The following is a 14,131-nucleotide window of genomic DNA, read 5'->3' on the forward strand; positions in this document are numbered from 1 at the left end:
GAAGAGTGAGTTTTGCCTAGAACTCCGGCATCGGAGGAAGAGTGAGTTTTGCCTAGAACTCCAGCATCAGAGGAAGAGTGAGTTTTGCCTAGAACTCCAGCATCAGAGGAAGAGTGAGTTTTGCCTAGAACTCCAGCATCAGAGGAAGAGTGAGTTTTGCCTAGAACTCCAGCATCAGAGGAAGAGTGAGTTTTGCCTAGAACTCCGGCATCAGAGGAAGAGTGAGTTTTGCCTAGAACTCCAGCATCGGAGGAAGAGTGAGTTTTGCCTAGAACTCCAGCATCGGAGGAAGGAACCTGGACGTGCGTATTGTTCTTCAGCTTTTGTCTTCTGCATTGATTGGTCATAACATTTAGGTCATCTAGGTCACAACAATAGACAAACACAGACTTCTTAAACTAATAACACACAAACAAATTATACGTTTTCGTGTCTTTATTGAACACACCGTGTAAACATTCACAGTGCAGGGTGGGAAAAGTATGTGAACCCTTGGATTTAATAACTGGTTGACCCTCCTTTGGCAGCAATAACCTCAACCAAATGTTTTCTGTAGTTGCGGATCAGACCTGCACAATGGTCAGGAGGAATTGACCGTTTCTCTTTACCAAACTGTTTCAGTTCAGCAATATTCTTGGGATGTCTGGTGTGAACTGCTTTCTCGAGGTCATACCACAGCATCTCAATGGGGTTGAGGTCAGGACTCTGACTGGGCCACTCCAGAAGGCATATTTTATTCTGTTGAAGCCATTCTGTTGTTCATTTGCTTCTGTGTTTTGAGTCGTTGTTCTGTTTGCATCACCCAACTTCTGTTGAGCTTCAATTGGCGGACAGATTGCCTTACATTCTCCTGCAAAATGTCTTGAAAAACTTGGGAATTCATTTTTCCTTCGATGATAGCAAGCTGTCCAGGCCCTGAGGCAGCAAAGCAGCCCCAAACCATGATGCCGCCTCCACCAGACTTTACAGTTGGGATGAGGTGTTGATGTTGGTGTGCTGTGCCTTTTTTCTCCACACAGAGTGTTGTTTCCTTCCAAACAACAGAACTTTAGTTTCATCTGTCCACAGAATATTTAGTCATTAGCCCCGGGGGGGTCACATACTTTTTCCAACCTACACTGTGAATGTTTAAATTATGTATTCAATATAGATAAGAAAAATAAAATAATTTTGTGTTATTAGTTTAAGCAAAGCGTGGTTGTCTGTTGTGACTTAGACGAAGAGCAGATCAAATTGTATGACCAGTTTATGCAGAAATCCAGGTCATTTTCCAAACGGTTCACATACTTTCTCTTGCCACTGTATTAGCATGAACGGCAATGTCAAATATGTTTTAGTAGTTTAGAAACTCTGTGGCGATATGTTCCTACTACCTTGTGTTCCGGGAATTATTTCTGTGGTGAACCATTAGAAGGCATTGTGGGATGTCTGTCTGTCTAGACTAGGTAGATAGTGATGTCTGTCTAGACTAAGTAGATCGTGATAGTGATGTCTGTCTAGACTAGGTAGATCGTGATAGTGATGTCTGTCTAGACTAGGTAGATCGTGATAGTGATGTCTGTCTAGACTAGGTAGATTGTGATGTCTGTCTAGACTAGGTAGATAGTGATGTCTGTCTAGACTAGGTAGATTGTGATGTCTGTCTAGACTAGGTAGATCGTGATGTCTGTCTAGACTAGGTAGATTGTGATAGTGATGTCTGTCTAGACTAGGTAGATCTTGATAGTGATGTCTGTCTAGACTAGGTAGATCGTGATAGTGATGTCTGTCTAGACTAGGTAGATCGTGATGTCTGTCTAGACAAGGTAGATCGTGATGTCTGTCTAGACTAGGTAGATTGTGATAGTGATGTCTGTCTAGACTAGGTAGATCGTGATAGTGATGTCTGTCTAGACTAGGTAGATCGTGATGTCTGTCTAGACTAGGTAGATTGTGATAGTGATGTCTGTCTAGACTAGGTAGATCTTGATAGTGATGTCTGTCTAGACTAGGTAGATCGTGATAGTGATGTCTGTCTAGACTAGGTAGATCGTGATAGTGATGTCTGTCTAGACTAGGTAGATCGTGATAGTGATGTCTGTCTAGACTAGGTAGATTGTGATGTCTGTCTAGACTAGGTAGATCGTGATGTCTGTCTAGACTAGGTAGATTGTGATGTCTGTCTAGACTAGGTAGATTGTGATGTCTGTCTAGACTAGGTAGATGGTGATGTCTGTCTAGACTAGGTAGATGGTGATGTCTGTCTAGACTAGGTAGATCTTGATAGTGATGTCTGTCTAGACTAGGTAGATTGTGATAGTGATGTCTGTCTAGACTAGGTAGATTGTGATGTCTGTCTAGACTAGGTAGATCGTGATGTCTGTCTAGACTAGGTAGATTGTGATGTCTGTCTAGACTAGGTAGATTGTGATGTCTGTCTAGACTAGGTAGATGGTGATGTCTGTCTAGACTAGGTAGATCGTGATGTCTGTCTAGACTAGGTAGATCGTGATGTCTGTCTGTCTAGACTAGGTAGATTGTGATGTCTGTCTAGACTAGAGTGATGTCTGTCTGTCTAGACTAGGTAGATGGTGATGTCTGTCTAGACTAGGTAGATTGTGATAGTGATGTCTGTCTAGACTAGGTAGATCGTGATTGTGATGTCTGTCTAGACTAGGTAGATTGTGATGGTGATGTCTGTCTAGACTAGGTAGATTGTGATAGTGATGTCTGTCTGTCTAGACTAGGTAGATGGTGATGGTGATGTCTGTCTAGACTAGGTAGATTGTGATGTCTGTCTAGACTAGGTAGATTGTGATGTCTGTCTAGACTAGGTAGATGGTGATGGTGATGTCTGTCTAGACTAGGTAGATGGTGATGGTGATGTCTGTCTAGACTAGGTAGATAGTGATGTCTGTCTAGACTGTATGGTGATGTCTGTCTAGACTAGGTAGATGGTGATGGTGATGTCTGTCTAGACTAGGTAGATTGTGATAGTGATGTCTGTCTAGACTAGGTAGATTGTGATGTCTGTCTAGACTAGGTAGATTGTGATGGTGATGTCTGTCTAGACTAGGTAGATTGTGATGTCTGTCTAGACTAGGTAGCTGGTGATGTCTGTCTAGACTAGGTAGATGGTGATGTCTGTCTAGACTAGGTAGATCGTGATGTCTGTCTAGACTAGGTAGATTGTGATAGTGATGTCTGTCTAGACTAGGTAGATTGTGATAGTGATGTCTGTCTAGACTAGGTAGATGGTGATGTCTGTCTAGACTAGGTAGATCTTGATAGTGATGTCTGTCTAGACTAGGTAGATCGTGATAGTGATGTCTGTCTAGACTAGGTAGATCGTGATAGTGATGTCTGTCTAGACTAGGTAGATCTTGATAGTGATGTCTGTCTAGAATAGGTAGATTGTGATGTCTGTCTAGACTAGGTAGATGGTGATGTCTGTCTAGACTAGGTAGATTGTGATAGTGATGTCTGTCTAGACTAGGTAGATCGTGATGTCTGTCTAGACTAGGTAGATCGTGATAGTGATGTCTGTCTAGACTAGGTAGATCGTGATGTCTGTCTAGACTAGGTTGATCGTGATGTCTGTCTAGACTAGGTAGATTGTGATGTCTGTCTAGACTAGGTAGATCGTGATAGTGATGTCTGTCTAGACTAGGTAGATGGTGATGGTGATGTCTGTCTAGACTAGGTAGATTGTGTGATGTCTGTCTAGACTAGGTAGATTGTGATGTCTGTCTAGACTAGGTAGATGGTGATGTCTGTCTAGACTAGGTAGATGTCTGTCTAGACTAGGTGATAGTGATGTCTGTCTAGACTAGATCGTGATAGTGATGATAGACGTGATAGTGATGTCTGTCTAGACTAGGTAGATCTTGATAGTGATGTCTGTCTAGACTAGGTAGATTGTGATGTCTGTCTAGACTAGGTAGATGGTGATGGTGATGTCTGTCTAGACTAGGTAGATCGTGATAGTGATGTCTGTCTAGACTAGGTAGATGGTGATGGTGATGTCTGTCTAGACTAGGTAGATTGTGATAGTGATGTCTGTCTAGACTAGGTAGATTGTGATGTCTGTCTAGACTAGGTAGATCGTGATAGTGATGTCTGTGTAGACTAGGTAGATGGTGATAGTGATGTCTGTCTAGACTAGGTAGATGGTGATGGTGATGTCTGTCTAGACTAGGTAGATTGTGATAGTGATGTCTGTCTAGACTATGGTGTGATGTAGACTAGGTTGTGATGTCTGTCTAGACTAGGTAGATCGTGATGTCTGTCTAGACTAGGTAGATTGTGATGTCTGTCTAGACTAGGTAGATAGTGATGTCTGTCTAGACTAGAGTGATGTCTGTCTGTCTAGACTAGGTAGATGGTGATGTCTGTCTAGACTAGGTAGATAGTGATGTCTGTCTAGACTAGGTAGATTGTGATGGTGATGTCTGTCTAGACTAGGTAGATTGTGATGTCTGTCTAGACTAGGTAGATCGTGATGTCTGTCTAGACTAGGTAGATCGTGATGTCTGTCTAGACTAGGTAGATGGTGATGTCTGTCTAGACTAGGTAGATTGTGATGGTGATGTCTGTCTAGACTAGTTAGATTGTGATGGTGATGTCTGTCTAGACTAGGTAGATCGTGATGTCTGTCTAGACTAGGTAGATTGTGATGTCTGTCTAGACTAGGTAGATAGTGATGTCTGTCTAGACTAGGTAGATGGTGATAGTGATGTCTGTCTAGACTAGGTAGATTGTGATGTCTGTCTAGACTAGGTAGATCGTGATGTCTGTCTAGACTAGGTAGATGGTGATGTCTGTCTAGACTAGGTAGATGGTGATGTCTGTCTAGACTAGGTAGATCGTGATAGTGATGTCTGTCTAGACTAGGTAGATCGTGATGTCTGTCTAGACTAGGTAGATTGTGATGTCTGTCTAGACTAGGTAGATCGTGATGTCTGTCTAGACTAGAGTGATGGTGATAGTGATGTCTGTCTAGACTAGGTAGATTGTGATGTCTGTCTAGACTAGGTAGATCGTGATAGTGATGTCTGTCTAGACTAGGTAGATGGTGATGTCTGTCTAGACTAGGTAGATTGTGATGTCTGTCTAGACTAGGTAGATCGTGATGTCTGTCTAGACTAGGTAGATTGTGATGTCTGTCTAGACTAGGTAGATTGTGATGTCTGTCTAGACTAGGTAGATAGTGATGTCTGTCTAGACTAGGTAGATAGTGATGTCTGTCTAGACTAGGTAGATGGTGATAGTGATGTCTGTCTAGACTAGGTAGATTGTGATGTCTGTCTAGACTAGAGTGATGGTGATAGTGATGTCTGTCTAGACTAGGTAGATTGTGATGTCTGTCTAGACTAGGTAGATTGTGATGTCTGTCTAGACTAGGTAGATGGTGATAGTGATGTCTGTGTAGACTAGGTAGATCGTGATAGTGATGTCTGTCTAGACTAGGTAGATCTTGATAGTGATGTCTGTCTAGAATAGGTAGATTGTGATGTCTGTCTAGACTAGGTAGATGGTGATGTCTGTCTAGACTAGGTAGATTGTGATAGTGATGTCTGTCTAGACTAGGTAGATGGTGATCGTGATGTCTGTAGATCGTGATGTCTGTCTAGGTAGATTAGGATGTCTGTCTAGACTAGGTAGATAGTGATGTCTGTCTAGACTAGGTAGATGGTGATAGTGATGTCTGTCTAGACTAGGTTGATTGTGATGTCTGTCTAGACTAGGTAGATCGTGATGTGATGTCTGTCTAGACTAGGTATGGTGATGTCTGTCTAGACTGGGTAGTGATGTCTGTCTAGACTAGGTAGATGATAGTGATGTCTGTCTAGACAAGGTAGATCGTGATAGTGATGTCTGTCTAGACTAGGTAGATTGTGATGTCTGTCTAGACTAGGTAGATAGTGATGTCTGTCTAGACTAGGTAGATTGTGATGTCTGTCTAGACTAGGTAGATGGTGATGTCTGTCTAGACTAGGTAGATGTCTGTGATAGTGATGTCTGTCTAGACTAGGTAGATGTCGTGATAGGTGATGTCTGTCTAGACTAGGTAGATCGTGATAGTGATGTCTGTCTAGACTAGGTAGATCGTGTGATGTCTGTCTAGACTAGGTAGATCTTGATAGTGATGTCTGTCTGAATAGGTGGTGATGTCTGTCTAGACTAGGTAGGTGATGTCTGTCTAGACTAGGTAGATAGTGATGTCTGTCTAGACTAGGTAGTGTGATGTCTGTCTAGACTAGGTAGATCGTGATAGTGATGTCTGTCTAGGTAGACTAGGTAGATGGTGATGTGATGTCTGTCTAGACTAGGTAGATTGTGATGTCTGTCTAGACTAGTGATGTCTGTCTAGACTAGGTAGATGGTGATGTCTGTCTAGACTAGGTAGATCGTGATAGTGATGTCTGTCTAGACTAGGTAGATGTGATGTCTGTCTGACTAGGTAGATGATCTGTCTAGACTAGGTAGATCTGTGATGGTGATGTCTGTCTAGACTAGGTAGATGATAGTGATGTCTGTCTAGACTAGGTAGATTGTGATAGTGATGTCTGTCTAGACTAGGTAGATCTAGGTGATGGTGATGTCTGTCTAGACTAGGTAGATGATGTGATGTCTGTCTAGACTAGGTAGATGTGATGTCTGTCTAGACTAGGTAGATGTGATGTCTGTCTAGACTAGGTAGATGGTGATGTCTGTCTAGACTAGGTAGATGGTGATAGAGTGATGTCTGTCTAGGTAGATGGTGATAGTGATGTCTGTCTAGACTAGGTAGATTGTGATAGTGATGTCTGTCTAGACTAGGTAGATTGTGATGTCTGTCTAGACTAGGTAGATGATGTGATGTCTGTCTAGACTAGGTAGATGGTGATGGTGATGTCTGTCTAGACTAGGTAGATGTCTGTGATGGTGATGTCTGTAGACTAGGTAGACTGATGTCTGTAGACTAGGTGATAGTGATGTCTGTCTAGACTAGGTAGATTGTGATGGTGATGTCTGTCTAGACTAGGTAGATCGTGATGTCTGTCTAGACTAGGTAGATGAGGTAGTGATGTCTGTCTAGACTAGGTAGATACTGTGATGTCTCTGTCTAGACTAGGTAGATAGACTAGGTAGATAGTGATGTCTGTCTAGACTAGGTAGATTGTGATGGTGATGTCTGTCTAGACTAGGTAGATTGTGATGTCTGTCTAGACTAGGTAGATGGTGATGTCTGTCTAGACTAGGTAGATTGTGATGGTGATGTCTGTCTAGACTAGTTAGATTGTGATGGTGATGTCTGTCTAGACTAGGTAGATGGTGATGTCTGTCTAGACTAGTTAGATTGTGATGGTGATGTCTGTCTAGACTAGGTAGATCGTGATGTCTGTCTAGACTAGGTAGATGGTGATGTCTGTCTAGACTAGGTAGATCGTGATGTCTGTCTAGACTAGGTAGATCGTGATAGTGATGTCTGTCTAGACTAGGTAGATTGTGATGTCTGTCTAGACTAGGTAGATGGTGATGTCTGTCTAGACTAGGTAGATGGTGATGTCTGTCTAGACTAGGTAGATAGTGATGTCTGTCTAGACTAGGTAGATTGTGATGTCTGTCTAGACTAGGTAGATCGTGATGTCTGTCTAGACTAGGAAGATGATAGTGATGTCTGTCTAGACTAGGTAGATTGTGATGGTGATGTCTGTCTAGACTAGGTAGATTGTGATGTCTGTCTAGACTAGGTAGATAGTGATGTCTGTGATGTCTGTCTAGACTAGGTAGATGATAGTGATGTCTGTCTAGACTAGGTAGATGATGTCTGTCTGAGGTAGAGTGATGTCTGTCTAGACTAGGTAGATGGTGATGTCTGTCTAGACTAGGTAGATCGTGATAGTGATGTCTGTCTAGACTAGGTAGATCGTGATGTCTGTCTAGACTAGGTAGATTGTGATGTCTGTCTAGACTAGGTAGATCGTGATGTCTGTCTAGACTAGAGTGATGGTGATAGTGATGTCTGTCTAGACTAGGTAGATTGTGATGTCTGTCTAGACTAGGTAGATCGTGATAGTGATGTCTGTCTAGACTAGGTAGATCGTGATGTCTGTCTAGACTAGGTAGATTGTGATGTCTGTCTAGACTAGGTAGATGGTGATGTCTGTCTAGACTAGAGTGATGTCTGTCTGTCTAGACTAGGTAGATTGTGATGTCTGTCTAGACTAGGTAGATCGTGATAGTGATGTCTGTCTAGACTAGGTAGATTGTGATGTCTGTCTAGACTAGGTAGATTGTGATGTCTGTCTAGACTAGGTAGATCGTGATGTCTGTCTAGACTAGGTAGATTGTGATGTCTGTCTAGACTAGGTAGATTGTGATGTCTGTCTAGACTAGGTAGATCGTGATGTCTGTCTAGACTAGGTAGATAGTGATGTCTGTCTAGACTAGGTAGATGGTGATAGTGATGTCTGTCTAGACTAGGTAGATTGTGATGTCTGTCTAGACTAGAGTGATGGTGATAGTGATGTCTGTCTAGACTAGGTAGATTGTGATGTCTGTCTAGACTAGGTAGATTGTGATGTCTGTCTAGACTAGGTAGATGGTGATGTCTGTCTAGACTAGGTAGATGGTGATAGTGATGTCTGTCTAGACTAGGTAGATGGTGATGTCTGTCTAGACTAGGTAGAGATGATGTGATGTCTGTCTAGACTAGGTAGATGGTGATGTCTGTCTAGACTAGGTAGATTGTGATGTCTGTCTAGACTAGGTAGATGGTGATGTCTTCTAGACTAGGTAGATGGTGACAGTGATGTCTGTCTAGACTAGGTAGATCGTGATGTCTGTCTAGACTAGGTAGATTGTGATGTCTGTCTAGACTAGGTAGATTGTGATGTCTGTCTAGACTAGGTAGATCGTGATGTCTGTCTAGACTAGGTAGATTGTGATGTCTGTCTAGACTAGGTAGATTGTGATGTCTGTCTAGACTAGGTAGATCGTGATGTCTATCTAGACTAGAGTGATGTCGGTCTAGACTAGGTAGATAGTGATGTCTGTCTAGACTAGAGTGATGTCGGTCTAGACTAGGTAGATAGTGATGTCTGTCTAGACTAGAGTGATGTCGGTCTAGACTAGGTAGATCGTGATGTCTGTCTAGACTAGAGTGATGTCTGTCTGTCTAGACCAGGTAGATAGTGATGTCTATCTAGACTAGGTAGATAGTGATGTCTGTCTAGACTAGGTAGATAGTGATGTCTGTCTAGACTAGGTAGATAGTGATGTCTGTCTAGACTAGAGTGATGTCTGTCTGTCTAGACCAGGTAGATAGTGATGTCTATCTAGACTAGAGTGATGTCGGTCTAGACTAGGTAGATAGTGATGTCTGTCTAGACTAGGTAGATAGTGATGTCTGTCTAGACTAGAGTGATGTCTGTCTGTCTAGACTAGGTAGATTGTGATGGTGATGTCGGTCTAGACTAGGTAGATTGTGATGTCTGTCTAGACTAGAGTGATGTCGGTCTAGACTAGGTAGATAGTGATGTCTGTCTAGACTAGAGTGATGTCGGTCTAGACTAGGTAGATAGTGATGTCTGTCTAGACTAGAGTGATGTCTGTCTGTCTAGACTAGGTAGATAGTGATGTCTGTCTAGACTAGAGTGATGTCTGTCTGTCTAGACTAGGTAGATAGTGATGTCTGTCTAGACTAGGTAGATGGTGATGGTGATATCTGTCTAGACTAGGTAGATAGTGATGTCTATCTAGACTAGAGTGATGTTTGTCTGTCTAGACTAGGTAGATAGTGATGTCCCCATAGGAAATAAAAGCTTGAAAACCACATGAGAAAGAACAGCTTGAAAACCTCATCTCATTTTGCCCAAAGTTTAGAAAACAAAAAACTGAAAATCAACATAATTCATAATGTTTATTATTTTATTTGGGATTCAAAGATAATAGTTTCATTATAGTTTTAGTTTTTCAAATGTGGGGGAAGAGAAAGAGAGAGAATGAGATATCAAATGTGTATGTTAACTACTCCACTTATTTTCTGAACTTCTAGAACCATCTAGGACCAGAAATCATGCTTCTAGAACCAGATACCATGCAGAATTAATTGAATCCAGGTCCTTTAGTGTTTTTCCCAGTATTGTGCTATACTGGAGCCCTAGTACTGCACTATATAGTCTGTCAGGAAGAGGACAAGGTGTTTTTAAAGTTATATAGGCAGAAACATAATGTGTCACAGTTGAATTGGACCCAACTTTATGAAGAAAGCATGACAAAAGGTAGTGTAGATCCTGAATAATGACTCCGTAGCACGAGACAACCTTTATGTAAGGTCCTGTAAGACTCATGTTCTCCCCCGCTGACCTGAGGGAACCTGTACCTTCTACCTGAGGGAACCTGTACCTTCCACCTGAGGGAACCTGTACCTTCCACCTGAGGGAACCTGTGCCTTCCACCTGAGGGAACCTGTGCCTTTCACCTGAGGGAACCTGTGCCTTTCACCTGAGGGAACCTGTACCTTCCACCTGAGGGAACCTGTGCCTTCCACCTGAGGGAACCTGTGCCTTTCACCTGAGGGAACCTGTGCCTTTCACCTGAGGGAACCTGTACCTTCCACCTGAGGGAACCTGTACCTTCCACCTGAGGGAAGCTGTACCTTCCACCTGAGGGAACCTGTACCTTTCATTTACAGTCACATTGCTTTGACAGTTTTCATAATTACACATTTAAAAAAAATGCTTGTTGTGCATTCCTAATTGCAAACTTTTTCCTACATAGTACACTACTGTTTACCAGGGCTCTATGGGCTCTGGTCAAAAAGTTGTGCACTTTATATAGGGAAGAGTGTGTCATTTGGAACACAAAGACTTAAAAAAAATCTCTCCCTCCCTCCCTCCCCTACTGGAGTGCAATTATGCGCAATAGTAGACAATAAATCGCCCTGACTGAGACGTACAAAGACCTTCATTAATGTAACATTCATAGCTCACAGCACACACAGTAAAGTATCTCTGCTCTCATCTCAATAATAACCACCTTCACTTATCACACACCGAGAGTAAAGCCCCATACACTTTCCATATCCTACTTGATTCATTCATTAACTTTCACAGCATGAAAGCTGTACATAAGCAGAATTACAATGGTTTAGTGACTCACAAATGTCTCAGTTCATTTTGGAAATTAGTATGAATTAATAAAAATTAAAAATAATTTCCTCACCTTCTACTTCCTTTAATCCTTTGATCCTTCATCCTTGGACACCTCAAGGCCAAACTTTTTATTTTAATTTACAAATGCTCAGCTCTCGCTCTGAAAACTTTTTCTGAACAAAAATATAAAACGCAACATTTAAAGTGTTGGTCCCATTTTTCATGAGCTGGAATAAAAGATCCCAGAAATGTTTCATATGCACAAAAAGATTGACAGGTGTGGCATATCAAGAAGCTGATTAAACAGCATGATCGTTACACAGGTGAACCTTGTGCTAGGGACAATAATTCAACCTGCCAGTAGGGTAACATTTGGTAAGTAGGCACATTCTGTCATAAACATGCATACACCAGTAACCTACACTGGGCTTAGAATCGGCTTTGGAGGAAAAGTAACTAGTGCTTAAGCATCAAAAATCTTCATTGTTATCAAACAAAACTATGTTTTAACTCTTGACAACAGGGAAAAGAAACTGTACGCTGTCTAAAAATAGCACTGTGTGTTTCATCTATACCGACATGTCCCCTGTCTCTGTTCTCCCTCTCTCTCTCTCCTCGCTCTCTCGCTCACACGGGTTCTCCTCTCTCACACATGTGCTCTCCCCTCTCACGCGCGCGCTCTCTCCCCTCTCACGCGCGCGCTCTCTCCCCTCTCACGCGCGCGCTCTCTCCCCTCTCACGCGCACACGCTCTCCCCTCTCGCGCTCTCCCCTCTCACGCGCGCACGCTCTCCCCTCTCACGCGCGCACGCTCTCCCCTCTCTCGCGCACACTCTCTCTCTCTCTCTCCTTGTTCTCCTCTCTCTCCTCGCTCTCTCGCTCACGGGCGCTCTCCCCTCACTCGCTCACGGGCGCTCTCCCCTCACGCACGCGCGCGCGCTCCTCCTCACGCACGCGCGCGCGCGCTCTCCCCCTCACGCGCGCGCGCGCGCGCGCTCTCCCCTCTCTCTCTTTCTCTCTCTCTCTTGCTCTCTCCTCTCTCTCGCTCTCTCCTCTCTCTCGCTCTCTCCGCTCTTTCTCTCGCCCTCTCGCTCTTTCTCTCGCCCTCTCCTCTCTCTCGCCCTCTCCTCTCTCTCGCCCTCTCCTCTCTCTCGCTCTCTCCTCTCTCTCGCTCTCTCCTCTCTCGATCTCTCCTCTCTCGCTCTCTCCTCTCTCGCTCTCTCGCTCTCTCCTCTCTCGCTCTCTCCTCTCTCGCTCTCTCCTCTCTCTTGTCTCTCGCTCTCTCCTCTCTCTCTCTCTATTTTTGATTTGATCTTTCAATGTATTTTTCTCTCTCTTTAAGCTGGTTTCCATCCAATTGGCAATAGATTTTCATGTGAATATTCTAAAATCTTTCCCACAAAAGGTGTGCTTCCATCAAACAGACTTGTTGCAGATAAAAGGCTTTGTGTGATGACATAGGGCACATATAAAACACTTTAGTGGTTTCGGTTCCCCTGTACCGAATAAAAAAGTTAAATGGGTTTCAGTCACATTTTCAACTCTGTGGATGGTTTTGTCACAAAAACTGTTGTGATAAATCACAAACTTGCCCAAACTGCTTTTTGCTCATGATCTCTAGACAACAGTTCACTGATAAAGTGGGCAGGGTGGGTTATATGCTAGGATATAGATAAGATTAATTTAATTAAAACTGTATAATTGGCAGATAAAGCATCGATCATCATGTCAACAGCATTCAAATAATACCATAATACCAAGCTCATCATCATGAAAGTCATCACCCTCCATCACCGTGAAGCTCATCACCCTCCATCACCGTGAAGCTCATCACCCTCCATCACCGTGAAGCTCATCACCCTCCATCACCGTGAAGCTCATCACCATCCATCACCCTCCATCACCGTGAAGCTCATCACCCTCCATCACCGTGAAGCTCATCACCGTCCATCACCGTGAAGCTCATCACCCTCCATCACCGTGAAGCTCATCACCCTCCATCACCGTGAAGCTCATCACCCTCCATCACCGTGAAGCTCATCACCCTCCAGCACCGTCCATCACCGTGAAGCTCATCACCGTCCATCACCGTGAAGCTCATCAGAACTTATTTTACACCACTCCAGCTGTTGCTTGGCATTACACATGGTGATCTTAGGCTTGGCTGCCATGGAAACCCATTTTGTGAAACTCACGAAGAGCAATTCTTGTGGTGACGTTGAGGCAGTTTTGAACTCGCTAGTGAGTGTTGCAACTGAGGACAGATGATTTTCAACGCTCTTCAGCACTCGGCGGTCCCGTTCTGTGAGCTTGTGTGGCCTACCACTAAGAGGCTGAGCCGTTGTTGCTCCTAGACGTTTCCACTTCACAATAACAGCACTTAGAGTTGACCGGGGGAAGCTCTAGCAGGGCAGACATTTGACAAACTGACTTGTTGGAAAGGCGACATCTCATGACTGTGCCACATTTGAAAGTCACTGAGCTCTTCAAGTAAGGCCATTCTACTGCCAATGTTTGTCTATGGAGTTTGCATGGCTGTGTGCTCGATTTTTATACACCCGTCAGCAACAGGTGTGACTGAAATAGCAGAATCCACTCATTTGAAGAGGTGTCCACATACTTTTGTAAATACCGTGTATCTGCCTATAAACTCTTAGCTTTTCCCATCATAATAGTAGTAGTATCATATCATCACGTGACTCCAAGTTTACTTCCATATGATGGCTATTGCATCAATATTTGTGCATAAAAGGCGTTTCTATTGCCACTTCTTGCAAATTATCAATTTCATCGACACAAAAAAAGATCTGTCTAACGAACAAATTGTTATTTCTACATTTATGAAATTATTACAGGTATTTCCTGTTTCCATCAAAGCTGTCGACTAATATCGTTGTCTGATTTAAAAATGCGTTAAAGTGCCAGACCACATCTACATGAATGTCTATCGGTCATGCTGTTTAACATACCGGTCTGGAAAGTATCGCGTTGAGAAGACCTTCATCCATAGAT

At 43.2% G+C, this 14,131-nt stretch overlaps 1 protein-coding gene across 1 annotated transcript in view; it reads right to left on the reverse strand.

Moving 5' to 3' along the window:
• Positions 1–14,131, reverse strand: part of LOC135528655 (1,4-alpha-glucan-branching enzyme-like) — a 69,983-nt gene that overhangs the window by 35,076 nt on the left and 20,776 nt on the right. The gene's annotated exons all lie outside the window — the stretch shown is intronic.

Source organism: Oncorhynchus masou, unplaced genomic scaffold (assembly GCF_036934945.1).
Source record: "Oncorhynchus masou masou isolate Uvic2021 unplaced genomic scaffold, UVic_Omas_1.1 unplaced_scaffold_1005, whole genome shotgun sequence".
In the NCBI taxonomy this organism is placed as follows: Eukaryota; Metazoa; Chordata; class Actinopteri; order Salmoniformes; family Salmonidae; genus Oncorhynchus; species Oncorhynchus masou.